A 27,022-nucleotide genomic window follows, 5' to 3' on the forward strand; every position below is an offset into this window, starting at 1 on the left:
TATGATTAAGGGTTTGTAATGGATATATTTACAGTATAAAACACATATTTTCTCTTCATTTCATGCAATCATGATGACAGAAAAATATTAATACTTAACCTTGTGTAACCATGCAAACATAGCTCAGTTGAGGTCTTAGTGACTTTTGTCATACACATACCTTGCCGAAATAGCTCAGTTGGGAGAGCGTTAGACTGAAGATCTAAAGGTCCCTTGTTCAATCCCGGGTTTCGGCATGTTTGCGTGCATTTTTCTTTTTTCCTTGAGTAGTGATCAGAATTTAATTATTTCAAATTTAAACAACATCATTTCTTAACATAGTTGAGTATTCAGTAGTAACTTCTAAATGATGAGAATGTTTATTTAACAACACGGTGCATAAATACAGCTTAAATATTGTTTTCATGTTGTCCGTCATGCTACTCTATTATGAAAATTTGAAGTAAACTAACTGCTTCCTGACCACAATTTGTTTAAACTTTTACTTAAATGTATGATTAAGGGCTTGTAATTTATATATTTACAGTATAAAATACATCTTTTCTCTTCATTTCATGCAATCATGATGACTGAAAAATATTGATACTTAACCTTGTGTAACCATGCAAACATAGCTCAGTTGATGTCTTAGTGACTTTTTCCATACACAGACCATGCCGAAATAGCTCAGTTGGGAGAGCGTTAGACTGAAGATCTAAAGGTCCCTGGTTTTGGCATGTTTGAGTGCATTTTTCTTTTTTCCTTGAGTAGTGATCAGAATTTAATTATTTCAAATTTAAACAACATCATTTCTTAACATAGTTGAGTATTCAGTAGTAACTTCTAAATGATGAGAATGTTTATTTAACAACACGGTGCATAAATACAGCTTAAATATTGTTTTCATGTTTTAAGTCACGCTACTCTAACTATTATGAAAATTTGAAGTAATCTAACAATGCTTCCTGACCACAGTTTGTTAAAACTTTTACTTAAATGTATGATTAAGGGTTTGTAATAGATATATTTACAGTATAAAACACATATTTTCTTTTCATTTCATGCAATCATGATGACAGAAAAATATTGATACTAAACCTTGTGTAACCATGCAAACATAGCTCAGTTGAGGTCTTAGTGACTTTTGCCATACACAGACTTTGCCAAAATAGCTCAGTTGGGAGAGCGTTAGACTGAAGATCTAAAGGTCCCGGGTTTCAGCATGTTTGAGTACCTTTTTTCTTCTTTCCTTGAGCAGTTATCAGTTTTTAAGTATTTCAAATGTAAACAACATCATTTCTTAACCTAGTTGAGTATTCAGTGGTAACTTCTAAATGATGAGAATGTTTATTTAACAACACGGTGCATAAATACAGCTTAAATATTGTTTTCATGATGTCCATCATGCTACTCTATTATGAAAATTTGAAATAAACTAACTGCTTTCTGACCACAATTTGTTAAAACTTTTACTTAAATGTATGATTAAGGGTTTGTAATGGATATATTTACAGTATAAAACACATATTTTCTCTTCATTTCATGCAATCATGATGACAGAAAAATATTAATACTTAACCTTGTGTAACCATGCAAACATAGCTCAGTTGAGGTCTTAGTGACTTTTGTCATACACATACCTTGCCGAAATAGCTCAGTTGGAAGAGCGTTAGACTGAAGATCTAAAGGTCCCTTGTTCAATCCCGGGTTTCGGCATGTTTGCGTGCATTTTTCTTTTTTCCTTGAGTAGTGATCAGAATTTAATTATTTCAAATTTAAACAACATCATTTCTTAACATAGTTGAGTATTCAGTAGTAACTTCTAAATGATGAGAATGTTTATTTAACAACACGGTGCATAAATACAGCTTAAATATTGTTTTCATGTTGTCCGTCATGCTACTCTATTATGAAAATTTGAAGTAAACTAACTGCTTCCTGACCACAATTTGTTTAAACTTTTACTTAAATGTATGATTAAGGGCTTGTAATTTATATATTTACAGTATAAAATACATCTTTTCTCTTCATTTCATGCAATCATGATGACAGAAAAATATTGATACTTAACCTTGTGTAACCATGCAAACATAGCTCAGTTGATGTCTTAGTGACTTTTGCCATACACAGACCATGCCGAAATAGCTCAGTTGGGAGAGCGTTAGACTGAAGATCTAAAGGTCCCTGGTTTCGGCATGTTTGAGTGCATATTTCTTTATTCCATGAGTAGTGATCAGAATTTAATTATTTCAAATTTAATCAACATCATTTCTTAACATAGTTGAGTATTCAGTAGTAACTTCTAAATGATGAGAATGTTTATTTAACAACACGGTGCATAAATACAGCTTAAATATTGTTTTCATGTTTTAAGTCACGCTACTCTAACTATTATGAAAATTTGAAGTAATCTAACAATGCTTCCTGACCACAATTTGTTAAAACTTTTACTTAAATGTATGATTAAGGGTTTGTAATGGATATATTTACAGTATAAAACACATATTTTCTTTTCATTTCATGGAATCATGCTGACAGAAAAATATTGATACTTAACCTTGTGTAACCATGCAAACATAGCTCAGTTGATGTCTTAGTGACTTTTGCCATACACAGACCTTGCCGAAATAGCTCAGTTGGGAGAGCGTTAGACTGAAGATCTAAAGGTCCCTGGTTTTGGCATGTTTGAGTGCATTTTTCTTTTTTCCTTGAGTAGTGATCAGAATTTAATTATTTCAAATTTAAACAACATCATTTCTTAACATAGTTGAGTATTCAGTAGTAATTTCTAAATGATGAGAATGTTTATTTAACAACACGGTGCATAAATACAGCTTAAATATTGTTTTCATGTTTTAAGTCACGCTACTCTAACTATTATGAAAATTTGAAGTAATCTAACAATGCTTCCTGACCACAGTTTGTTAAAACTTTTACTTAAATGTATGATTAAGGGTTTGTAATGGATATATTTACAGTATAAAACACATATTTTCTTTTCATTTCATGCAATCATGATGACAGAAAAATATTGATACTAAACCTTGTGTAACCATGCAAACATAGCTCAGTTGAGGTCTTAGTGACTTTTGCCATACACAGACTTTGCCAAAATAGCTCAGTTGGGAGAGCGTTAGACTGAAGATCTAAAGGTCCCGGGTTTCAGCATGTTTGAGTACCTTTTTTCTTCTTTCCTTGAGCAGTTATCAGTTTTTAAGTATTTCAAATGTAAACAACATCATTTCTTAACATAGTTGAGTATTCAGTGGTAACTTCTAAATGATGAGAATGTTTATTTAACAACACGGTGCATTAATACAGCTTAAATATTGTTTTCATGATGTCCATCATGCTACTCTATTATGAAAATTTGAAATAAACTAACTGCTTTCTGACCACAATTTGTTAAAACTTTTACTTAAATGTATGATTAAGGGTTTGTAATGGATATATTTACAGTATAAAACACATCTTTTCTCTTCATTTCATGCAATCATGATGACAGAATAATATTGATACTTAACCTTGTGTAACCATGCAAACATAGCTCAGTTGAGGTCTTAGTGACTTTTGATATACCTTGCCGAAATAGCTCAGTTGGGAGAGCGTTAGACTGAAAATCTAAAGGTCCCTGGTTCGATCCCGGGTTTCAGCATGTTTGAGTGCATTTTTCTTTTTTCCTTGAGTAGTGATCAGAATTTAATTATTTCAAATTTAAAGAACATCATTTCTTAACATAGTTGAGTATTCAGTAGTAACTTCTAAATGATGAGAATGTTTATTTAACAACACGGTGCATAAATACAGCTTAAATATTGTTTTCATGTTGTCCGTCATGCTACTCTATTATGAAAATTTGAAGTAAACTAACTGCTTCCTGACCACAATTTGTTAAAACTTTTACTTAAATGTATGATTAAGGGCTTGTAATTTATATATTTACAGTATAAAATACATCTTTTCTCTTCATTTTATTGAATCATGCTGACAGAAAAATATTGATACTTAACCTTGTGTAACCATGCAAACATAGCTCAGTTGAGGTCTTAGTGACTTTTGCCATACACAGACCTTGCCGAAATAGCTCAGTTGGGAGAGCGATAGACTGAAGATCTAAAGGTCCCTGGTTTTGGCATGTTTGAGTGCATTTTTCTTTTTTCCTTGAGTAGTGATCAGAATTTAATTATTTCAAATTTAAACAACATCATTTCTTAACATACTTGAGTATTCAGTAGTAACTTCTAAATGATGAGAATGTTTATTTAACAACACGGTGCATAAATACAGCTTAAATATTGTTTTCATGTTGTAAGTCACGCTACTCTAACTATTATGAAAATTTGAAGTAATCTAACAATGCTTCCTGACCACAATTTGTTAAAACTTTTACTTAAATATATGATTAAGGGTTTGTAATGGATATATTTACAGTATAAAACACATATTTTCTTTTCATTTCATGCAATCATGATGACAGAAAAATATTGATACTAAACCTTGTGTAACCATGCAAACATAGCTCAGTTGAGGTCTTAGTGACTTTTGCCATACACAGACTTTGCCAAAATAGCTCAGTTGGGAGAGCGTTAGACTGAAGATCTAAAGGTCCCGGGTTTCAGCATGTTTGAGTACCTTTTTTCTTCTTTCCTTGAGCAGTTATCAGTTTTTAAGTATTTCAAATGTAAACAACTTCATTTCTTAACATAGTTGAGTATTCAGTGGCAACTTCTAAATGATGAGAATGTTTATTTAACAACACGGTGCATAAATACAGCTTAAATATTGTTTTCATGATGTCCATCATGCTACTCTATTATGAAAATTTGAAATAAACTAACTGCTTTCTGACCACAATTTGTTAAAACTTTTACTTAAATGTATGATTAAGGGTTTGTAATGGATATATTTACAGTATAAAACACATCTTTTCTCTTCATTTCATGCAATCATGATGACAGAAAAATATTAATACTTAACCTTGTGTAACCATGCAAACATAGCTCAGTTGAGGTCTTAGTGACTTTTGTCATACACATACCTTTCCAAAATAGCTCAGTTGGGAGAGCGTTAGACTGAAGATCTAAAGGTCCCGGGTTTCAGCATGTTTGAGTACCTTTTTTCTTCTTTCCTTGAGCAGTTATCAGTTTTTAAGTATTTCAAATGTAAACAACATCATTTCTTAACATAGTTGAGTATTCAGTGGTAACTTCTAAATGATGAGAATGTTTATTTAACAACACGGTGCATCAATACAGCTTAAATATTGTTTTCATGATGTCCATCATGCTACTCTATTATGAAAATTTGAAATAAACTAACTGCTTCTTGACCACAATTTTTTTAAAACTTTTACTTAAATGTAAGATTAGGGGTTTGTAATGGATATATTTACAGTATAAAACACATCTTATCTCTTCATTTCATGCAATCATGATGACAGAAAAATATTGATACTTTACCGTGTGTAACCATGCAAACATAGCTCAGTTGAGGTCTTAGTGACTTTTGCCATACACGGACCTTGCCGAAATAGCTCAGTTGGGAGAGTGTTAGACTGAAGATCTAAAGGTCCCTGGTTTCGGCATGTTTGAGTGCATATTTCTTTTTTCCATGAGTAGTGATCAGAATTTAATTATTTCAAATTTAAACAACATCATTTCTTAACATAGTTGAGTATTCAGTAGTAACTTCTAAATGATGAGAATGTTTATTTAACAACACGGTGCATAAATACAGCTTAAATATTGTTTTCATGTTTTAAGTCACGCTACTCTAACTATTATGAATATTTTATGTAATCTAACAATGCTTCCTGACCACAATTTGTTAAAACTTTTACTTAAATGTATGATTAAGGGTTTGTAATGGATATATTTACAGTATAAAACATATTTTATTTTAATTTCATGCAATCATGATGACAGAAAAATATTGATACTAAACCTTGGGTAACCATGCAAACATAGCTCAGTTGATGTCTTAGTGACTTTTGCCATACACAGCCTTTGCCGAAATAGCTCAGTTGGGAGAGCGTTAGACTGAAGATCTAAAGGTCCCGGGTTTCAGCATGTTTGAGTAAATTTTTTCTTTTTGCCTTGAGTAGTTATCAGTATTTAATTATTTAAAATGTAAACAACATCATTTCTTAACATAGTTGAGTATTCAGTAGTATCTTCTAAATGATGAGAATGTTTATTTAACAACACGGTGCATAAATACAGCTTAAATATTGTTTTCATGTTGCCCGTCATGCTACTCTATTATGAAAATTTGAAGTAAACTAACTGCTTCCTGACCACAATTTGTTAAAACTTTAACTTAAATGTACAATTAAGGGTTTGTAATTTATATATTTACAGTATAAAACACATCTTTTCTCTTCATTTCATGCAATCATGATGATAGAAAAATATTGATACTTAACCTTGTGTAACCATGCAAACATAGCTCAGTTGAGGTCTTAGTGACTTTTGCCATACACAGACTTTGCCAAAACAGCTCAGTTGGGAGAGCATTAGATTGAAGATCTAAAGGTCCCTGGTTCGATCCCGGGTTTCGGCATGTTTGAGTGCATTTTTTCTTTTTTCCTTGAGTAGTGATGAGAATTAAATTATTTCAAATTTAAACAACATCATTTCTTAACATAGTTGAGTATTCAGTAGTAACTTCTAAATGATGAGAATGTTTATTTAACAACACGGTGCATATATACAGCTTAAATATTGTTTTCTTGTTGTAAGTCACGCTACTCTAACTATTATGAAAATTTGAAGTAATCTAACAATGCTTCCTGACCACAATTTGTTAAAACTTTTACTTAAATGTATGATTAAGGGTTTGTAATGGATATATTTACAGTATAAAACACATATTTTCTTTCCATTTCATGTAATCATGATGACAGAAAAATATTAATACTAAATCTTGTGTAACCATGCAAACATAGCTCAGTTGATGTCTTAGTGACTTTTGCCATACACAGACTATGCCGAAATAGCTCAGTTTGGAGAGCGTTAGACTGAAGATCTAAAGGTCCCGGGTTTCGTCATGTTTGAGTAAATTTTTTCTTTTTTCCTTGAGTAGTTATCAGTATTTAATTATTTCAAATGTTAACAACATCATTTCTTAACATAGTTGAGTATTCAGTAGTATCTTCTAAATGATGAGAATGTTTATTTAACAACACCGTGCATAAATACAGCTTAAATATTGTTTTCATGTTGTCCATCATGCTACTCTAACTATTTTGAAAATTTGAAGTAATGTAACAATGCTTCCTGACCATAATTTGTTAAAACGTTTACTTAAATGTATAATTAAGCGTTTGTAATGGATATATTTACAGTATAAAAGACATATTTTCTTTTCATTTCATGCAATCATGATGACAGAAAAATATTGATACTAAACCTTGTGTAACCATGCAAACATAGCTCAGTTGAGGTCTTAGTGACTTTTACCATACACAGACCTTGCTGAAATAGCTCAGTTGGGAGAGCATTAGACTGAAGATCTAAAGGTCCTGGGTTTGGCATGTTTGAGTGCATTTTTTCTTTTTTCCTTTAGTAGTGATCAGAATTTAATTATTTCAAATTTAAACAACATCATTTCTTAACATAGTTGAGTATTCAGTAGTTACTTCTAAATGATGAGAATGTTAATTAACAACACTGTGCATAAATACAGCTTAAATATTGTTTTCATGTTGTAAGTCATGCTACTCTAACTATTATGAAAATTTGAAGTAATCTAACAATGCTTCCTGACCACAATTTGTTAAAAATTTTACTTAAGTGTATAATTAAGCGTTATACAGTATAAAACACATATTTTCTTTTCATTTCATGCAATCATGATGACAGAAAAATATTGATACTAAACCTTGTGTAACCATGCAAACATAGCTCAGTTGAGGTCTTAGTGACTTTTGCCATACACAGACTTTGCCAAAATAGCTCAGTTGGGAGAGCGTTAGACTGAAGATCTAAAGGTCCCGGGTTTCAGCATGTTTGAGTACCTTTTTTCTTCTTTCCTTGAGCAGTTATCAGTTTTTAAGTATTTCAAATGTAAACAACATCATTTCTTAACATAGTTGAGTATTCACTGGTAACTTCTAAATGATGAGAATGTTTATTTAACAACACGGTGCATCAATACAGCTTAAATATTGTTTTCATGATGTCCATCATGCTACTCTATTATGAAAATTTGAAATAAACTAACTGCTTCTTGACCGCAATTTTTTAAAAACTTTTACTTAAATGTAAGATTAGGGGTTTGTAATGGATATATTTACAGTTTAAAACACATCTTATCTCTTCATTTCATGCAATCATGATGACAGAAAAATATTGATACTTAACCTTGTGTAACCATGCAAACATAGCTCAGTTGAGGTCTTAGTGACTTTTGCCATACACATACTTTGCCGAAATAGCTCAGTTGGGAGAGCGTTAGACTGAAGATCTAAAGGTCCCTGCTTCGATCCCGGGTTTCGGCATGTTTGAGTGCATTTTTTTTTTTCCTTGAGTAGTGATCAGAATTTAATTATTTCAAATTTAAACAACATCATTTCTTAACATAGTTGAGTATTCAGTAGTAACTTCTAAATGATGAGAATGTTTATTTAACAACACGGTGCATAAATACAGCTTAAATATTGTTTTCATGTTGTCCGTCATGCTACTCTATTATGAAAATTTGAAGTAAACCAACTGCTTCCAGACCACAATTTGTTAAAACTTTTACTTAAATGTATGATTAAGGGCTTGTAATTTATATATTTACAGTATAAAATACATATTTTCTCTTCATTTCATGCAATCATGATGACAGAAAAATATTGATACTTAACCTTGGGTAACCATGCAAACATAGCTCAGTTGATGTCTTAGTGACTTTTGCCATACACAGACCTTGCCGAAATAGCTCAGTTGGGAGAGCGTTAGACTGAAGATCTAAAGATCCCTGGTTCGATCCCGGGTTTCGGCATGTTTGACTGCATTTTTCTTTTTTCCTTGAGTAGTGATCAGAATTTAATTATTTCAAAATTAAACAACATCATTTCTTAACATAGTTGAGTATTCAGTAGTAACTTCTAAATGATGAGAATGTTTATTTAAGAACACGGTGCATAAATATAGCTTAAATATTGTTTTCATGTTGTAAGTCATGCTACTCTAACTATTATGAAAATTTGAAGTTATCTAACAATGCTTCCTGACCACAATTTGTTAAAACTTTTACTTAAATGTATGGTTAAGGGTTTGTAATGGATATATTTACAGTATAATACACATATTTTCATTTCATTTCATGCAATCATGATGACAGAAAAATATTGATACTAAACCTTGTGTAACCATGCAAACATAGCTCAGTTGATGTCTTAGTGACTTTTTCCATACGCAGACTTTGCCAAAATAGCTCAGTTGGGAGAGCGTTAGACTGAAGATCTAAAGGTCCCGGGTTTCAGCATGTTTGAGTGCATTTTTTCTTATTTCCTTGAGCAGTTATCAGTTTTTAAGTATTTCAAATGTAAACAACATCGTTTCTTAACATAGTTGAGTATTCAGTAGTAACTTCTAAATGATGAGAATGTTTATTTAACAACACGGTGCATAAATACAGCTTAAATATTGTTTTCATGTTGTCCGTCATGCTACTCTATTATGAAAATTTGAAGTCAACTAACTGCTTCCTGACCACAATTTGTTAAAACTTTTACTTGAATGTATGATTAAGGGCTTGTAATTTATATATTTACAGTATAAAACACATCTTTTCTCTTCATTTCATGCAATCATGATGACAGAAAAATATTGATACTTAACCTTGTGTAACCATGCAAACATAGCTCAGTTGATGTCTTAGTGACTTTTGCCATACACAGACCTTGCCGAAATAGCTCAGTTGGGAGAGCGTTAGACTGAAGATCTAAAGGTCCCTGGTTTCGGCATGTTTGAGTGCATATTTCTTTTTTCCATGAGTAGTAATCAGAATTTAATTATTTCAAATTTAAACAACATCATTTCTTAACATAGTTGAGTATTCAGTAGTAACTTCTAAATGATGAGAATGTTTATTTAACAACACGGTGCATAAATACAGCTTAAATATTGTTTTCATGTTTTAAGTCACGCTACTCTAACTATTATGAAAATTTTAAGTAATCTAACAATGCTTCCTGACCACAATTTGTTAAAACTTTTACTTAAATGTATGATTAAGGGTTTGTAATGGATATATTTACAATATAAAACACATATTTTCTTTTCATTTCATGCAATCATGATGACAGAAAAATATTGATACTAAACCTTGTGTAACCATGCAAACATAGCTCAGTTGAGGTCTTAGTGACTTTTGCCATACACAGACTTAGCCAAAATAGCTCAGTTGGGAGAGCGTTAGACTGAAGATCTAAAGGTCCCTGGTTTCTGCATGTTTGAGAAAATTTTTTCTTTTTTCCTTGAGTAGTTATCAGTATTTAATTATTTCAAATGTAAACCACATCATTTCTTAACATAGTTGAGTATTCAGTAGTAACTTTTAAATGATGAGAATGTTTATTTAACAACACGGTGCATAAATACAGCTTAAATATTGTTTTCATGTTGTAAGTCATGCTACTCTAACTATTATGAAAATTTGAAGTAATCTAACAATGCTTCCTGACCACAATTTGTTAAAACTTTTACTTAAATGTATGATTAAGGGTTTGTAATGGATATATTTACAGTATAAAACACATCTTTTCTCTTCATTTCATGCAATCATGATGACAGAAAAATATTGATACTTAACCTTGTGTAACCATGCAAACATAGCTCAGTTGAGGTCTTAGTGACTTTTGCCATACACAGACTTTGCCAAAATAGCTCAGTTGGGAGAGCGTTAGACTGAAGATCTAAAGGTCCCAGGTTTCAGCATGTTTGAGTGCATTTTTTCTTATTTCCTTGAGCAGTTATCAGTTTTTAAGTATTTCAAATGTAAACAACATCGTTTCTTAACATAGTTGAGTATTCAGTGGTAACTTCTAAATGATGAGAATGTTTATTTAACAACACGGTGCATAAATACAGCTTAAATATTGTTTTCATGATGTCCATCATGCTACTCTATTATGAAAATTTGAAATAAACTAACTGCTTTCTGACCACAATTTGTTAAAACTTTTACTTAAATGTATGATTAAGGGTTTGTAATGGATATATTTACAGTATAAAACACATCTTTTCTCTTCATTTCATGCAATCATGATGACAGAAAAATATTGATACTTAACCTTGTGTAACCATGCAAACATAGCTCAGTTGAGGTCTTAGTGACTTTTGCCATACACATACCTTGCCGAAATAGCTCAGTTGGGAGAGCGTTAGACTGAAGATCTAAAGGTCCCTGGTTCGATCCCGGGTTTCAGCATGTTTGAGTGCATTTTTCTTTTTTCCTTGAGTAGTGATCAGAATTTAATTATTTCAAATTTAAACAACATCATTTCTTAACATAGTTGAGTATTCAGTAGTAACTTCTAAATGATGAGAATGTTTATTTAACAACACGGTGCATAAATACAGCTTAAATATTGTTTTCATGTTGTCCGTCATGCTACTCTATTATGAAAATTTGAAGTAAACTAACTGCTTCCTGACCACAATTTGTTAAAACTTTTACTTAAATGTATGATTAAGGGCTTGTAATTTATATATTTACAGTATAAAATACATCTTTTCTCTTCATTTCATGCAATCATGATGACAGAAAAATATTGATACTTAACCTTGTGTAACCATGCAAACATAGCTCAGTTGATGTCTTAGTGACTTTTGCCATACACAGACCATGCCGAAATAGCTCAGTTGGGAGAGCGTTAGACTGAAGATCTAAAGGTCCCTGGTTTCGGCATGTTTGAGTGCATATTTTTTTTTTCCATGAGTAGTGATCAGAATTTAATTATTTCAAATTTAATCAACATCATTTCTTAACATAGTTGAGTATTCAGTAGTAACTTCTAAATGATGAGAATGTTTATTTAACAACACGGTGCATAAATACAGCTTAAATATTGTTTTCATGTTTTAAGTCACGCTACTCTAACTATTATGAAAATTTGAAGTAATCTAACAATGCTTCCTGACCACAATTTGTTAAAACTTTTACTTAAATGTATGATTAAGGGTTTGTAATGGATATATTTACAGTATAAAACACATATTTTCTTTTCATTTTATGGAATCATGCTGACAGAAAAATATTGATACTTAACCTTGTGTAACCATGCAAACATAGCTCAGTTGAGGTCTTAGTGACTTTTGCCATACACAGACCATGCCGAAATAGCTCAGTTGGGAGAGCGATAGACTGAAGATCTAAAGGTCCCTGGTTTTGGCATGTTTGAGTGCATTTTTCTTTTTTCCTTGAGTAGTGATCAGAATTTAATTATTTCAAATTTAAACAACATCATTTCTTAACATTCTTGAGTATTCAGTAGTAACTTCTAAATGATGAGAATGTTTATTTAACAACACGGTGCATAAATACAGCTTAAATATTGTTTTCATGTTGTAAGTCACGCTACTCTAACTATTATGAAAATTTGAAGTAATCTAACAATGCTTCCTGACCACAATTTGTTAAAACTTTTACTTAAATATATGATTAAGGGTTTGTAATGGATATATTTACAGTATAAAACACATATTTTCTTTTCATTTCATGCAATCATGATGACAGAAAAATATTGATACTAAACCTTGTGTAACCATGCAAACATAGCTCAGTTGAGGTCTTAGTGACTTTTGCCATACACAGACTTTGCCAAAATAGCTCAGTTGGGAGAGCGTTAGACTGAAGATCTAAAGGTCCCGGGTTTCAGCATGTTTGAGTACCTTTTTTCTTCTTTCCTTGAGCAGTTATCAGTTTTTAAGTATTTCAAATGTAAACAACTTCATTTCTTAACATAGTTGAGTATTCAGTGGCAACTTCTAAATGATGAGAATGTTTATTTAACAACACGGTGCATAAATACAGCTTAAATATTGTTTTCATGATGTCCATCATGCTACTCTATTATGAAAATTTGAAATAAACTAACTGCTTTCTGACCACAATTTGTTAAAACTTTTACTTAAATGTATGATTAAGGGTTTGTAATGGATATATTTACAGTATAAAACACATCTTTTCTCTTCATTTCATACAATCATGATGACAGAAAAATATTAATACTTAACCTTGTGTAACCATGCAAACATAGCTCAGTTGAGGTCTTAGTGACTTTTGTCATACACATACCTTTCCAAAATAGCTCAGTTGGGAGAGCGTTAGACTGAAGATCTAAAGGTCCCGGGTTTCAGCATGTTTGAGTACCTTTTTTCTTCTTTCCTTGAGCAGTTATCAGTTTTTAAGTATTTCAAATGTAAACAACATCATTTCTTAACATAGTTGAGTATTCAGTGGTAACTTCTAAATGATGAGAATGTTTATTTAACAACACGGTGCATCAATACAGCTTAAATATTGTTTTCATGATGTCCATCATGCTACTCTATTATGAAAATTTGAAATAAACTAACTGCTTCTTGACCACAATTTGTTTAAAACTTTTACTTAAATGTAAGATTAGGGGTTTGTAATGGATATATTTACAGTATAAAACACATCTTATCTCTTCATTTCATGCAATCATGATGACATAAAAATATTGATACTTTACCGTGTGTAACCATGCAAACATAGCTCAGTTGAGGTCTTAGTGACTTTTGCCATACACGGACCTTGCCGAAATAGCTCAGTTGGGAGAGTGTTAGACTGAAGATCTAAAGGTCCCTGGTTTCGGCATGTTTGAGTGCATATTTCTTTTTTCCATGAGTAGTGATCAGAATTTAATTATTTCAAATTTAAACAACATCATTTCTTAACATAGTTGAGTATTCAGTAGTAACTTCTAAATCATGAGAATGTTTATTTAACAACACGGTGCATAAATACAGCTTAAATATTGTTTTCATGTTTTAAGTCACGCTACTCTAACTATTATGAATATTTTATGTAATCTAACAATGCTTCCTGACCACAATTTGTTAAAACTTTTACTTAAATGTATGATTAAGGGTTTGTAATGGATATATTTACAGTATAAAACATATTTTATTTTAATTTCATGCAATCATGATGACAGAAAAATATTGATACTAAACCTTGGGTAACCATGCAAACATAGCTCAGTTGATGTCTTAGTGACTTTTGCCATACACAGCCTTTGCCGAAATAGCTCAGTTGGGAGAGCGTTAGACTGAAGATCTAAAGGTCCCGGGTTTCAGCATGTTTGAGTAAATTTTTTCTTTTTGCCTTGAGTAGTTATCAGTATTTAATTATTTAAAATGTAAACAACATCATTTCTTAACATAGTTGAGTATTCAGTAGTATCTTCTAAATGATGAGAATGTTTATTTAACAACACGGTGCATAAATACAGCTTAAATATTGTTTTCATGTTGCCCGTCATGCTACTCTATTATGAAAATTTGAAGTAAACTAACTGCTTCCTGACCACAATTTGTTAAAACTTTAACTTAAATGTACAATTAAGGGTTTGTAATTTATATATTTACAGTATAAAACACATCTTTTCTCTTCATTTCATGCAATCATGATGATAGAAAAATATTGATACTTAACCTTGTGTAACCATGCAAACATAGCTCAGTTGAGGTCTTAGTGACTTTTGCCATACACAGACTTTGCCAAAACAGCTCAGTTGGGAGAGCGTTAGCTTGAAGATCTAAAGGTCCCTGGTTCGATCCCGGGTTTCGGCATGTTTGAGTGCATTTTTTCTTTTTTCCTTGAGTAGTGATGAGAATTTAATTATTTCAAATTTAAACAACATCATTTCTTAACATAGTTGAGTATTCAGTAGTAACTTCTAAATGATGAGAATGTTTATTTAACAACACGGTGCATATATACAGCTTAAATATTGTTTTCTTGTTGTAAGTCACGCTACTCTAACTATTATGAAAATTTGAAGTAATCTAACAATGCTTCCTGACCACAATTTGTTAAAACTTTTACTTAAATGTATGATTAAGGGTTTGTAATGGATATATTTACAGTATAAAACACATATTTTTTTTCATTTCATGTAATCATGATGACAGAAAAATATTAATACTAAATCTTGTGTAACCATGCAAACATAGCTCAGTTGATGTCTTAGTGACTTTTGCCATACACAGACTATGCCGAAATAGCTCAGTTTGGAGAGCGTTAGACTGAAGATCTAAAGGTCCCGGGTTTCGTCATGTTTGAGTAAATTTTTTCTTTTTTCCTTGAGTAGTTATCAGTATTTAATTATTTCAAATGTTAATAACATCATTTCTTAACATAGTTGAGTATTCAGTAGTATCTTCTAAATGATGAGAATGTTTATTTAACAACACCGTGCATAAATACAGCTTAAATATTGTTTTCATGTTGTCCATCATGCTACTCTAACTATTTTGAAAATTTGAAGTAATGTAACAATGCTTCCTGACCATAATTTGTTAAAACGTTTACTTAAATGTATAATTAAGCGTTTGTAATGGATATATTTACAGTATAAAACACATATTTTCTTTTCATTTCATGCAATCATGATGACAGAAAAATATTGATACTAAACCTTGTGTAACCATGCAAACATAGCTCAGTTGAGGTCTTAGTGACTTTTACCATACACAGACCTTGCTGAAATAGCTCAGTTGGGAGAGCATTAGACTGAAGATCTAAAGGTCCTGGGTTTGGCATGTTTGAGTGCATTTTTTCTTTTTTCCTTTAGTAGTGATCAGAATTTAATTATTTCAAATTTAAACAACATCATTTCTTAACATAGTTGAGTATTCAGTAGTTACTTCTAAATGATGAGAATGTTAATTAACAACACTGTGCATAAATACAGCTTAAATATTGTTTTCATGTTGTAAGTCATGCTACTCTAACTATTATGAAAATTTGAAGTAATCTAACAATGCTTCCTGACCACAATTTGTTAAAAATTTTACTTAAGTGTATAATTAAGCGTTATACAGTATAAAACACATATTTTCTGTTCATTTCATGCAATCATGATGACAGAAAAATATTGATACTAAACCTTGTGTAACCATGCAAACATAGCTCAGTTGAGGTCTTAGTGACTTTTGCCATACACAGACTTTGCCAAAATAGCTCAGTTGGGAGAGCGTTAGACTGAAGATCTAAAGGTCCCGGGTTTCAGCATGTTTGAGTACCTTTTTTCTTCTTTCCTTGAGCAGTTATCAGTTTTTAAGTATTTCAAATGTAAACAACATCATTTCTTAACATAGTTGAGTATTCACTGGTAACTTCTAAATGATGAGAATGTTTATTTAACAACACGGTGCATCAATACAGCTTAAATATTGTTTTCATGATGTCCATCATGCTACTCTATTATGAAAATTTGAAATAAACTAACTGCTTCTTGACCACAATTTTTTTAAAACTTTTACTTAAATGTAAGATTAGGGGTTTGTAATGGATATATTTACAGTTTAAAACACATCTTATCTCTTCATTTCATGCAATCATGATGACAGAAAAATATTGATACTTAACCTTGTGTAACCATGCAAACATAGCTCAGTTGAGGTCTTAGTGACTTTTGCCATACACATCCTTTGCCGAAATAGCTCAGTTGGGAGAGCGTTAGACTGAAGATCTAAAGGTCCCTGCTTCGATCCCGGGTTTCGGCATGTTTGAGTGCATTTTTTTTTTTCCTTGAGTAGTGATCAGAATTTAATTATTTCAAATTTAAACAACATCATTTCTTAACATAGTTGAGTATTCAGTAGTAACTTCTAAATGATGAGAATGTTTATTTAACAACACGGTGCATAAATACAGCTTAAATATTGTTTTCATGTTGTCCGTCATGCTACTCTATTATGAAAATTTGAAGTAAACCAACTGCTTCCAGACCACAATTTGTTAAAACTTTTACTTAAATGTATGATTAAGGGCTTGTAATTTATATATTTACAGTATAAAATACATCTTTTCTCTTCATTTCATGCAATCATGATGACAGAAAAATATTGATACTTAACGTTGTGTAACCATGCAAACATAGCTCAGTTGATGTCTTAGTGACTTTTGCCATACACAGACCTTGCCGAAATAGCTCAGTTGGGAGAGCGTTAGACTGAAGATCTAAAGATCCCTGGTTCGATCCCGGGTTTCGGCATGTTTGACTGCATTTTTCTTTTTTCCTTGAGTAGTGATCAGAATTTAATTATTTCAAAATTAAACAACATCATTTCTTAACATAGTTGAGTATTCAGTAGTAACTTCTAAATGATGAGAATGTTTATTTAAGAACACGGTGCATAAATACAGCTTAAATATTGTTTTCATGTTGTAAGTCATGCTACTCAAACTATTATGAAAATTTGAAGTTATCTAACAATGCTTCCTGACCACAATTTGTTAAAACTTTTACTTAAATGTATGATTAAGGGTTTGTAATGGATATATTTACAGTATAAAACACATATTTTCTTTTCATTTCATGCAATCATGCTGACAGAAAAATATTGATACTAAACCTTGTGTAACCATGCAAACATAGCTCAGTTGATGTCTTAGTGACTTTTTCCATACGCAGACTTTGCCAAAATAGCTCAGTTGGGAGAGCGTTAGACTGAAGATCTAAAGGTCCCGGGTTTCAGCATGTTTGAGTGCATTTTTTCTTATTTCCTTGAGCAGTTATCAGTTTTTAAGTATTTCAAATGTAAACAACATCGTTTCTTAACATAGTTGAGTATTCAGTAGTAACTTCTAAATGATGAGAATGTTTATTTAACAACACGGTGCATAAATACAGCTTAAATATTGTTTTCATGTTGTCCGTCATGCTACTCTATTATGAAAATTTGAAGTCAACTAACTGCTTCCTGACCACAATTTGTTAAAACTTTTACTTGAATGTATGATTAAGGGCTTGTAATTTATATATTTACAGTATAAAACACATCTTTTCTCTTCATTTCATGCAATCATGATGACAGAAAAATATTGATACTTAACCTTGTGTAACCATGCAAACATAGCTCAGTTGATGTCTTAGTGACTTTTGCCATACACAGACCTTGCCGAAATAGCTCAGTTGGGAGAGCGTTAGACTGAAGATCTAAAGGTCCCTGGTTTCGGCATGTTTGAGTGCATATTTCTTTTTTCCATGAGTAGTAATCAGAATTTAATTATTTCAAATTTAAACAACATCATTTCTTAACATAGTTGAGTATTCAGTAGTAACTTCTAAATGATGAGAATGTTTATTTAACAACACGGTGCATAAATACAGCTTAAATATTGTTTTCATGTTTTAAGTCACGCTACTCTAACTATTATGAAAATTTTAAGTAATCTAACAATGCTTCCTGACCACAATTTGTTAAAACTTTTACTTAAATGTATGATTAAGGGTTTGTAATGGATATATTTACAATATAAAACACATATTTTCTTTTCATTTCATGCAATCATGATGACAGAAAAATATTGATACTAAACCTTGTGTAACCATGCAAACATAGCTCAGTTGAGGTCTTAGTGACTTTTGCCATACACAGACTTAGCCAAAATAGCTCAGTTGGGAGAGCATTAGACTGAAGATCTAAAGGTCCCTGGTTTCTGCATGTTTGAGAAAATTTTTTCTTTTTTCCTTGAGTAGTTATCAGTATTTAATTATTTCAAATGTAAACCACATCATTTCTTAACTTAGTTGAGTATTCAGTAGTAACTTTTAAATGATGACAATGTTTATTTAACAACACGGTGCATAAATACAGCTTAAATATTGTTTTCATGTTGTAAGTCATGCTACTCTAACTATTATGAAAATTTGAAGTAATCTAACAATGCTTCCTGACCACAATTTGTTAAAACTTTTACTTAAATGTATGATTAAGGGTTTGTAATGGATATATTTACAGTATAAAACACATCTTTTCTCTTCATTTCATGCAATCATGATGACAGAAAAATATTGATACTTAACCTTGTGTAACCATGCAAACATAGCTCAGTTGAGGTCTTAGTGACTTTTGCCATACACAGACTTTGCCAAAATAGCTCAGTTGGGAGAGCGTTAGACTGAAGATCTAAAGGTCCCAGGTTTCAGCATGTTTGAGTGCATTTTTTCTTATTTCCTTGAGCAGTTATCAGTTTTTAAGTATTTCAAATGTAAACAACATCGTTTCTTAACATAGTTGAGTATTCAGTAGTAACTTCTAAATGATGAGAATGTTTATTTAACAACACGGTGCATTAATACAGCTTAAATATTGTTTTCATGTTGTCCGTCATGCTACTCTATTATGAAAATTTGAAGTAAACTAACTGCTTCCTGACCACAATTTGTTAAAACTTTTACTTAAATGTTTGATTAAGGGCTTGTAATTTATATATTTACAGTATAAAACACATCTTTTCTCTTCATTTAATGCAATCATGATGACAGAAAAATATTGATACTTAACCTTGTGTAACCATGCAAATATAGCTCAGTTGATGTCTTAGTGACTTTTGTCATGCACATACCTTGCCGAAATAGCTCAGTTGGGAGAGCGTTAGACTGAAGATCTAAAGGTCCCTTGTTCAATCCCGGGTTTTGGCATGTTTGCGTGCATTTTTCTTTTTTCCTTGAGTAGTGATCAGAATTTAATTATTTCAAATTTAAACAACATCATTTCTTAACATAGTTGAGTATTCAGTAGTAACTTCTAAATGATGAGAATGTTTATTTAACAACACGGTGCATAAATACAGCTTAAATATTGTTTTCATGTTTTAAGTCACGCTACTCTAACTATTATGAAAATTTGAAGTAATCTAACAATGCTTCCTGACCACAATTTGTTAAAACTTTTACTTAAATGTATGATTAAGGGTTTGTAATGGATATATTTACAGTATAAAACACATATTTTCTTTTCATTTCATGCAATCATGCTGACAGAAAAATATTGATACTTAACCTTGTGTAACCATGCAAACATAGCTCAGTTGATGTCTTAGTGACTTTTGCCATACACAGACCTTACCAAAATAGCTCAGTTGGGAGAGCGTTAGACTGAAGATCTAAAGGTCCCTGGTTTCGGCATGTTTGAGTGCATTTTTCTTTTTTCCTTGAGTAGTGATCAGAATTTAATTATTTCAAATTTAAACAACATCATTTCTTAACATAGTTGAGTATTCAGTAGTAACTTCTAAATGATGAGAATGTTTATTTAACAACACGGTGCATAAATACAGCTTAAATATTGTTTTCATGTTTTAAGTCACGCTACTCTAACTATTATGAAAATTTGAAGTAATCTAACAATGCTTCCTGACCACAATTTGTTAAAACTTTTACTTAAATGTATGATTAAGGGTTTGTAATGGATATATTTACAGTATAAAACACATATTTTCTTTTCATTTCATGCAATCATGATGACAGAAAAATATTGATACTAAACCTTGTGTAACCATGCAAACATAGCTCAGTTGAGGTCTTAGTGACTTTTGCCATACACAGACTTTGCCAAAATAGCTCAGTTGGGAGAGCGTTAGACTGAAGATCTAAAGGTCCCGGGTTTCAGCATGTTTGAGTACCTTTTTTCTTCTTTCCTTGAGCAGTTATCAGTTTTTAAGTATTTCAAATGTAAACAACATCATTTCTTAACATAGTTGAGTATTCAGTGGTAACTTCTAAATGATGACAATGTTTATTTAACAACACGGTGCATAAATACAGCTTAAATATTGTTTTCATGATGTCCATCATGCTACTCTATTATGAACATTTGAAATAAACTAACTGCTTTCTGACCACAATTTGTTAAAACTTTTACTTAAATGTATGATTAAGGGTTTGTAATGGATATATTTACAGTATAAAACACATCTTTTCTCTTCATTTCATGCAATCATGATGACAGAAAAATATTGATACTTAACCTTGTGTAACCATGCAAACATAGCTCAGTTGAGGTCTTAGTGACTTTTGCCATACACATACCTTGCCGAAATAGCTCAGTTGGGAGAGCGTTAGACTGAAGATCTAAAGGTCCCTGGTTTCGGCATGTTTGAGTGCATATTTCTTTTTTCCATGAGTAGTGATCAGAATTTAATTATTTCAAATTTAAACAACATCATTTCTTAACATAGTTGAGTATTCAGTAGTAACTTCTAAATGATGAGAATGTTTATTTAACAACACGGTGCATAAATACAGCTTAAATATTGTTTTCATGTTGTCCGTCATGCTACTCTATTATGAAAATTTGAAGTAAACTAACTGCTTCCTGACCACAATTTGTTAAAACTTTTACTTAAATGTATGATTAAGGGCTTGTAATTTATATATTTACAGTATAAAATACATCTTTTCTCTTCATTTCATGCAATCATGATGACAGAAAAATATTGATACTTAACCTTGTGTAACCATGCAAACTTAGCTCAGTTGATGTCTTAGTGACTTTTGCCATACACAGACCATGCCAAAATAGCTCAGTTGGGAGAGCGTTAGACTGAAGATCTAAAGGTCCCTGGTTTCGGCATGTTTGAGTGCATATTTCTTTTTTCCATGAGTAGTGATCAGAATTTAATTATTTCAAATTTAATCAACATCATTTCTTAACATAGTTGAGTATTCAGTAGTAACTTCTAAATGATGAGAATGTTTATTTAACAACACGGTGCATAAATACAGCTTAAATATTGTTTTCATGTTGTCCGTCATGCTACTCTATTATGAAAATTTGAAGTCAACTAACTGCTTCCTGACCACAATTTGTTAAAACTTTTACTTGAATGTATGATTAAGGGCTTGTAATTTATATATTTACAGTATAAAACACATCTTTTCTCTTCATTTCATGCAATCATGATGACAGAAAAATATTGATACTTAACCTTGTGTAACCATGCAAACATAGCTCAGTTGATGTCTTAGTGACTTTTGCCATACACAGACCTTGCCGAAATAGCTCAGTTGGGAGAGCGTTAGACTGAAGATCTAAAGGTCCCTGGTTTCGGCATGTTTGAGTGCATATTTCTTTTTTCCATGAGTAGTAATCAGAATTTAATTATTTCAAATTTAAACAACATCATTTCTTAACATAGTTGAGTATTCAGTAGTAACTTCTAAATGATGAGAATGTTTATTTAACAACACGGTGCATAAATACAGCTTAAATATTGTTTTCATGTTTTAAGTCACGCTACTCTAACTATTATGAAAATTTTAAGTAATCTAACAATGCTTCCTGACCACAATTTGTTAAAACTTTTACTTAAATGTATGATTAAGGGTTTGTAATGGATATATTTACAATATAAAACACATATTTTCTTTTCATTTCATGCAATCATGATGACAGAAAAATATTGATACTAAACCTTGTGTAACCATGCAAACATAGCTCAGTTGAGGTCTTAGTGACTTTTGCCATACACAGACTTAGCCAAAATAGCTCAGTTGGGAGAGCATTAGACTGAAGATCTAAAGGTCCCTGGTTTCTGCATGTTTGAGAAAATTTTTTCTTTTTTCCTTGAGTAGTTATCAGTATTTAATTATTTCAAATGTAAACCACATCATTTCTTAACATAGTTGAGTATTCAGTAGTAACTTTTAAATGATGACAATGTTTATTTAACAACACGGTGCATAAATACAGCTTAAATATTGTTTTCATGTTGTAAGTCATGCTACTCTAACTATTATGAAAATTTGAAGTAATCTAACAATGCTTCCTGACCACAATTTGTTAAAACTTTTACTTAAATGTATGATTAAGGGTTTGTAATGGATATATTTACAGTATAAAACACATCTTTTCTCTTCATTTCATGCAATCATGATGACAGAAAAATATTGATACTTAACCTTGTGTAACCATGCAAACATAGCTCAGTTGAGGTCTTAGTGACTTTTGCCATACACAGACTTTGCCAAAATAGCTCAGTTGGGAGAGCGTTAGACTGAAGATCTAAAGGTCCCAGGTTTCAGCATGTTTGAGTGCATTTTTTCTTATTTCCTTGAGCAGTTATCAGTTTTTAAGTATTTCAAATGTAAACAACATCGTTTCTTAACATAGTTGAGTATTCAGTAGTAACTTCTAAATGATGAGAATGTTTATTTAACAACACGGTGCATTAATACAGCTTAAATATTGTTTTCATGTTGTCCGTCATGCTACTCTATTATGAAAATTTGAAGTAAACTAACTGCTTCCTGACCACAATTTGTTAAAACTTTTACTTAAATGTTTGATTAAGGGCTTGTAATTTATATATTTACAGTATAAAACACATCTTTTCTCTTCATTTAATGCAATCATGATGACAGAAAAATATTGATACTTAACCTTGTGTAACCATGCAAATATAGCTCAGTTGATGTCTTAGTGACTTTTGTCATGCACATACCTTGTCGAAATAGCTCAGTTGGGAGAGCGTTAGACTGAAGATCTAAAGGTCCCTTGTTCAATCCCGGGTTTTGGCATGTTTGCGTGCATTTTTCTTTTTTCCTTGAGTAGTGATCAGAATTTAATTATTTCAAATTTAAACAACATCATTTCTTAACATAGTTGAGTATTCAGTAGTAACTTCTAAATGATGAGAATGTTTATTTAACAACACGGTGCATAAATACAGCTTAAATATTGTTTTCATGTTTTAAGTCACGCTACTCTAACTATTATGAAAATTTGAAGTAATCTAACAATGCTTCCTGACCACAATTTGTTAAAACTTTTACTTAAATGTATGATTAAGGGTTTGTAATGGATATATTTACAGTATAAAACACATATTTTCTTTTCATTTCATGCAATCATGCTGACAGAAAAATATTGATACTTAACCTTGTGTAACCATGCAAACATAGCTCAGTTGATGTCTTAGTGACTTTTGCCATACACAGACCTTACCAAAATAGCTCAGTTGGGAGAGCGTTAGACTGAAGATCTAAAGGTCCCTGGTTTCGGCATGTTTGAGTGCATTTTTCTTTTTTCCTTGAGTAGTGATCAGAATTTAATTATTTCAAATTTAAACAACATCATTTCTTAACATAGTTGAGTATTCAGTAGTAACTTCTAAATGATGAGAATGTTTATTTAACAACACGGTGCATAAATACAGCTTAAATATTGTTTTCATGTTTTAAGTCACGCTACTCTAACTACTATGAAAATTTGAAGTAATCTAACAATGCTTCCTGACCACAATTTGTTAAAACTTTTACTTAAATGTATGATTAAGGGTTTGTAATGGATATATTTACAGTATAAAACACATATTTTCTTTTCATTTCATGCAATCATGATGACAGAAAAATATTGATACTAAACCTTGTGTAACCATGCAAACATAGCTCAGTTGAGGTCTTAGTGACTTTTGCCATACACAGACTTTGCCAAAATAGCTCAGTTGGGAGAGCGTTAGACTGAAGATCTAAAGGTCCCGGGTTTCAGCATGTTTGAGTACCTTTTTTCTTCTTTTCCTTGAGCAGTTATCAGTTTTTAAGTATTTCAAATGTAAACAACATCATTTCTTAACATAGTTGAGTATTCAGTGGTAACTTCTAAATGATGAGAATGTTTATTTAACAACACGGTGCATAAATACAGCTTAAATATTGTTTTCATGATGTCCATCATGCTACTCTATTATGAAAATTTGAAATAAACTAACTGCTTTCTGACCACAATTTGTTAAAACTTTTACTTAAATGTATGATTAAGGGTTTGTAATGGATATATTTACAGTATAAAACACATCTTTTCTCTTCATTTCATGCAATCATGATGACAGAAAAATATTGATACTTAACCTTGTGTAACCATGCAAACATAGCTCAGTTGAGGTCTTAGTGACTTTTGCCATACACATACCTTGCCGAAATAGCTCAGTTGGGAGAGCGTTAGACTGAAGATCTAAAGGTCCCTGGTTTCGGCATGTTTGAGTGCATATTTCTTTTTTCCATGAGTAGTGATCAGAATTTAATTATTTCAAATTTAAACAACATCATTTCTTAACATAGTTGAGTATTCAGTAGTAACTTCTAAATGATGAGAATGTTTATTTAACAACACGGTGCATAAATACAGCTTAAATATTGTTTTCATGTTGTCCGTCATGCTACTCTATTATGAAAATTTGAAGTAAACTAACTGCTTCCTGACCACAATTTGTTAAAACTTTTACTTAAATGTATGATTAAGGGCTTGTAATTTATATATTTACAGTATAAAATACATCTTTTCTCTTCATTTCATGCAATCATGATGACAGAAAAATATTGATACTTAACCTTGTGTAACCATGCAAACTTAGCTCAGTTGATGTCTTAGTGACTTTTGCCATACACAGACCATGCCAAAATAGCTCAGTTGGGAGAGCGTTAGACTGAAGATCTAAAGGTCCCTGGTTTCGGCATGTTTGAGTGCATATTTCTTTTTTCCATGAGTAGTGATCAGAATTTAATTATTTCAAATTTAATCAACATCATTTCTTAACATAGTTGAGTATTCAGTAGTAACTTCTAAATGATGAGAATGTTTATTTAACAACACGGTGCATAAATACAGCTTAAATATTGTTTTCATGTTTTAAGTCACGCTACTCTAACTATTATGAAAATTTGAAGTAATCTAACAATGCTTCCTGACCACAATTTGTTAAAACTTTTACTTAAATGTATGATTAAGGGTTTGTAATGGATATATTTACAGTATAAAACACATATTTTCTTTTCATTTCATGGAATCATGCTGACAGAAAAATATTGATACTTAACCTTGTGTAACCATGCAAACATAGCTCAGTTGATGTCTTAGTGACTTTTGCCATACACAGACCTTGCCGAAATAGCTCAGTTTGGAGAGCGTTAGACTGAAGATCTAAAGGTCCCTGGTTTCTGCATGTTTGAGTGCATTTTTCTTTTTTCCTTGAGTAGTGATCAGAATTTAATTATTTCAAAATTAAACAACATCATTTCTTAACTTAGTTGAGAATTCAGTAGTAACTTCTAAATGATGAGAATGTTTATTTAACAACACGGTGCATAAATACAGCTTAAATATTGTTTTCATGTTGTAAGTCACGCTACTCTAACTATTATGAAAATTTGAAGTAATCTAACAATGCTTCCTGACCACAATTTGTTAAAACTTTTACTTAAATGTATGATTAAGGGTTTGTAATTGATATATTTACAGTATAAAACACATATTTTCTTTTCATTTCATGCAATCATGATGACAGAAAAATATTGATACTAAACCTTGTGTAACCATGCAAACATAGCTCAGTTGAGGTCTTAGTGACTTTTTCCATACGCAGACTTTGCCAAAATAGCTCAGTTGGGAGAGCGTTAGACTGAAGATCTAAAGGTCCCGGGTTTCAGCATGTTTGAGTGCATTTTTTCTTATTTCCTTGAGCAGTTATCAGTTTTTAAGTATTTCAAATGTAAACAACATCGTTTCTTAACATAGTTGAGTATTCAGTAGTAACTTCTAAATGATGAGAATGTTTATTTAACAACACGGTGCATAAATACAGCTTAAATATTGTTTTCATGTTGTCCGTCATGCTACTCTATTATGAAAATTTGAAGTCAACTAACTGCTTCCTGACCACAATTTGTTAAAACTTTTACTTGAATGTATGATTAAGGGCTTGTAATTTATATATTTACAGTATAAAACACATCTTTTCTCTTCATTTCATGCAATCATGATGACAGAAAAATATTGATACTTAACCTTGTGTAACCATGCAAACATAGCTCAGTTTATGTCTTAGTGACTTTTGCCATACACAGACCTTGCCGAAATAGCTCAGTTGGGAGAGCGTTAGACTGAAGATCTAAAGGTCCCTGGTTTCGGCATGTTTGAGTGCATATTTCTTTTTTCCATGAGTAGTAATCAGAATTTAATTATTTCAAATTTAAACAACATCATTTCTTAACATAGTTGAGTATTCAGTA

At 31.4% G+C, this 27,022-nt stretch overlaps 7 non-coding genes across 7 annotated transcripts; all 7 read left to right on the forward strand.

Moving 5' to 3' along the window:
- The first annotated feature begins 1,622 nt into the window (after positions 1–1,622).
- On the forward strand, positions 1,623–1,695 carry TRNAF-GAA (transfer RNA phenylalanine (anticodon GAA)). The gene has a single exon. It is a non-coding gene; the product is annotated as a tRNA-Phe (tRNA).
- Positions 1,696–3,561: 1,866 nt separating this feature from the next.
- TRNAF-GAA (transfer RNA phenylalanine (anticodon GAA)) lies at positions 3,562–3,634 on the forward strand. Its single transcript has one exon. It is a non-coding gene; the product is annotated as a tRNA-Phe (tRNA).
- Positions 3,635–8,406: 4,772 nt separating this feature from the next.
- TRNAF-GAA (transfer RNA phenylalanine (anticodon GAA)) lies at positions 8,407–8,479 on the forward strand. Its single transcript has one exon. It is a non-coding gene; the product is annotated as a tRNA-Phe (tRNA).
- Positions 8,480–8,897: 418 nt separating this feature from the next.
- On the forward strand, positions 8,898–8,970 carry TRNAF-GAA (transfer RNA phenylalanine (anticodon GAA)). The gene has a single exon. It is a non-coding gene; the product is annotated as a tRNA-Phe (tRNA).
- A 2,360-nt stretch (positions 8,971–11,330) lies between these two features.
- Positions 11,331–11,403, forward strand: TRNAF-GAA (transfer RNA phenylalanine (anticodon GAA)). The gene has a single exon. It is a non-coding gene; the product is annotated as a tRNA-Phe (tRNA).
- Positions 11,404–16,660: 5,257 nt separating this feature from the next.
- On the forward strand, positions 16,661–16,733 carry TRNAF-GAA (transfer RNA phenylalanine (anticodon GAA)). The gene has a single exon. It is a non-coding gene; the product is annotated as a tRNA-Phe (tRNA).
- A 418-nt stretch (positions 16,734–17,151) lies between these two features.
- Positions 17,152–17,224, forward strand: TRNAF-GAA (transfer RNA phenylalanine (anticodon GAA)). Its single transcript has one exon. It is a non-coding gene; the product is annotated as a tRNA-Phe (tRNA).
- The last annotated feature ends 9,798 nt before the right edge of the window (positions 17,225–27,022 follow it).

This window comes from Taudactylus pleione, unplaced genomic scaffold, assembly GCF_031769625.1.
Source record: "Taudactylus pleione unplaced genomic scaffold, aTauple2 ptg000815l, whole genome shotgun sequence".
Taxonomy (NCBI): domain Eukaryota; kingdom Metazoa; phylum Chordata; class Amphibia; order Anura; family Myobatrachidae; genus Taudactylus; species Taudactylus pleione.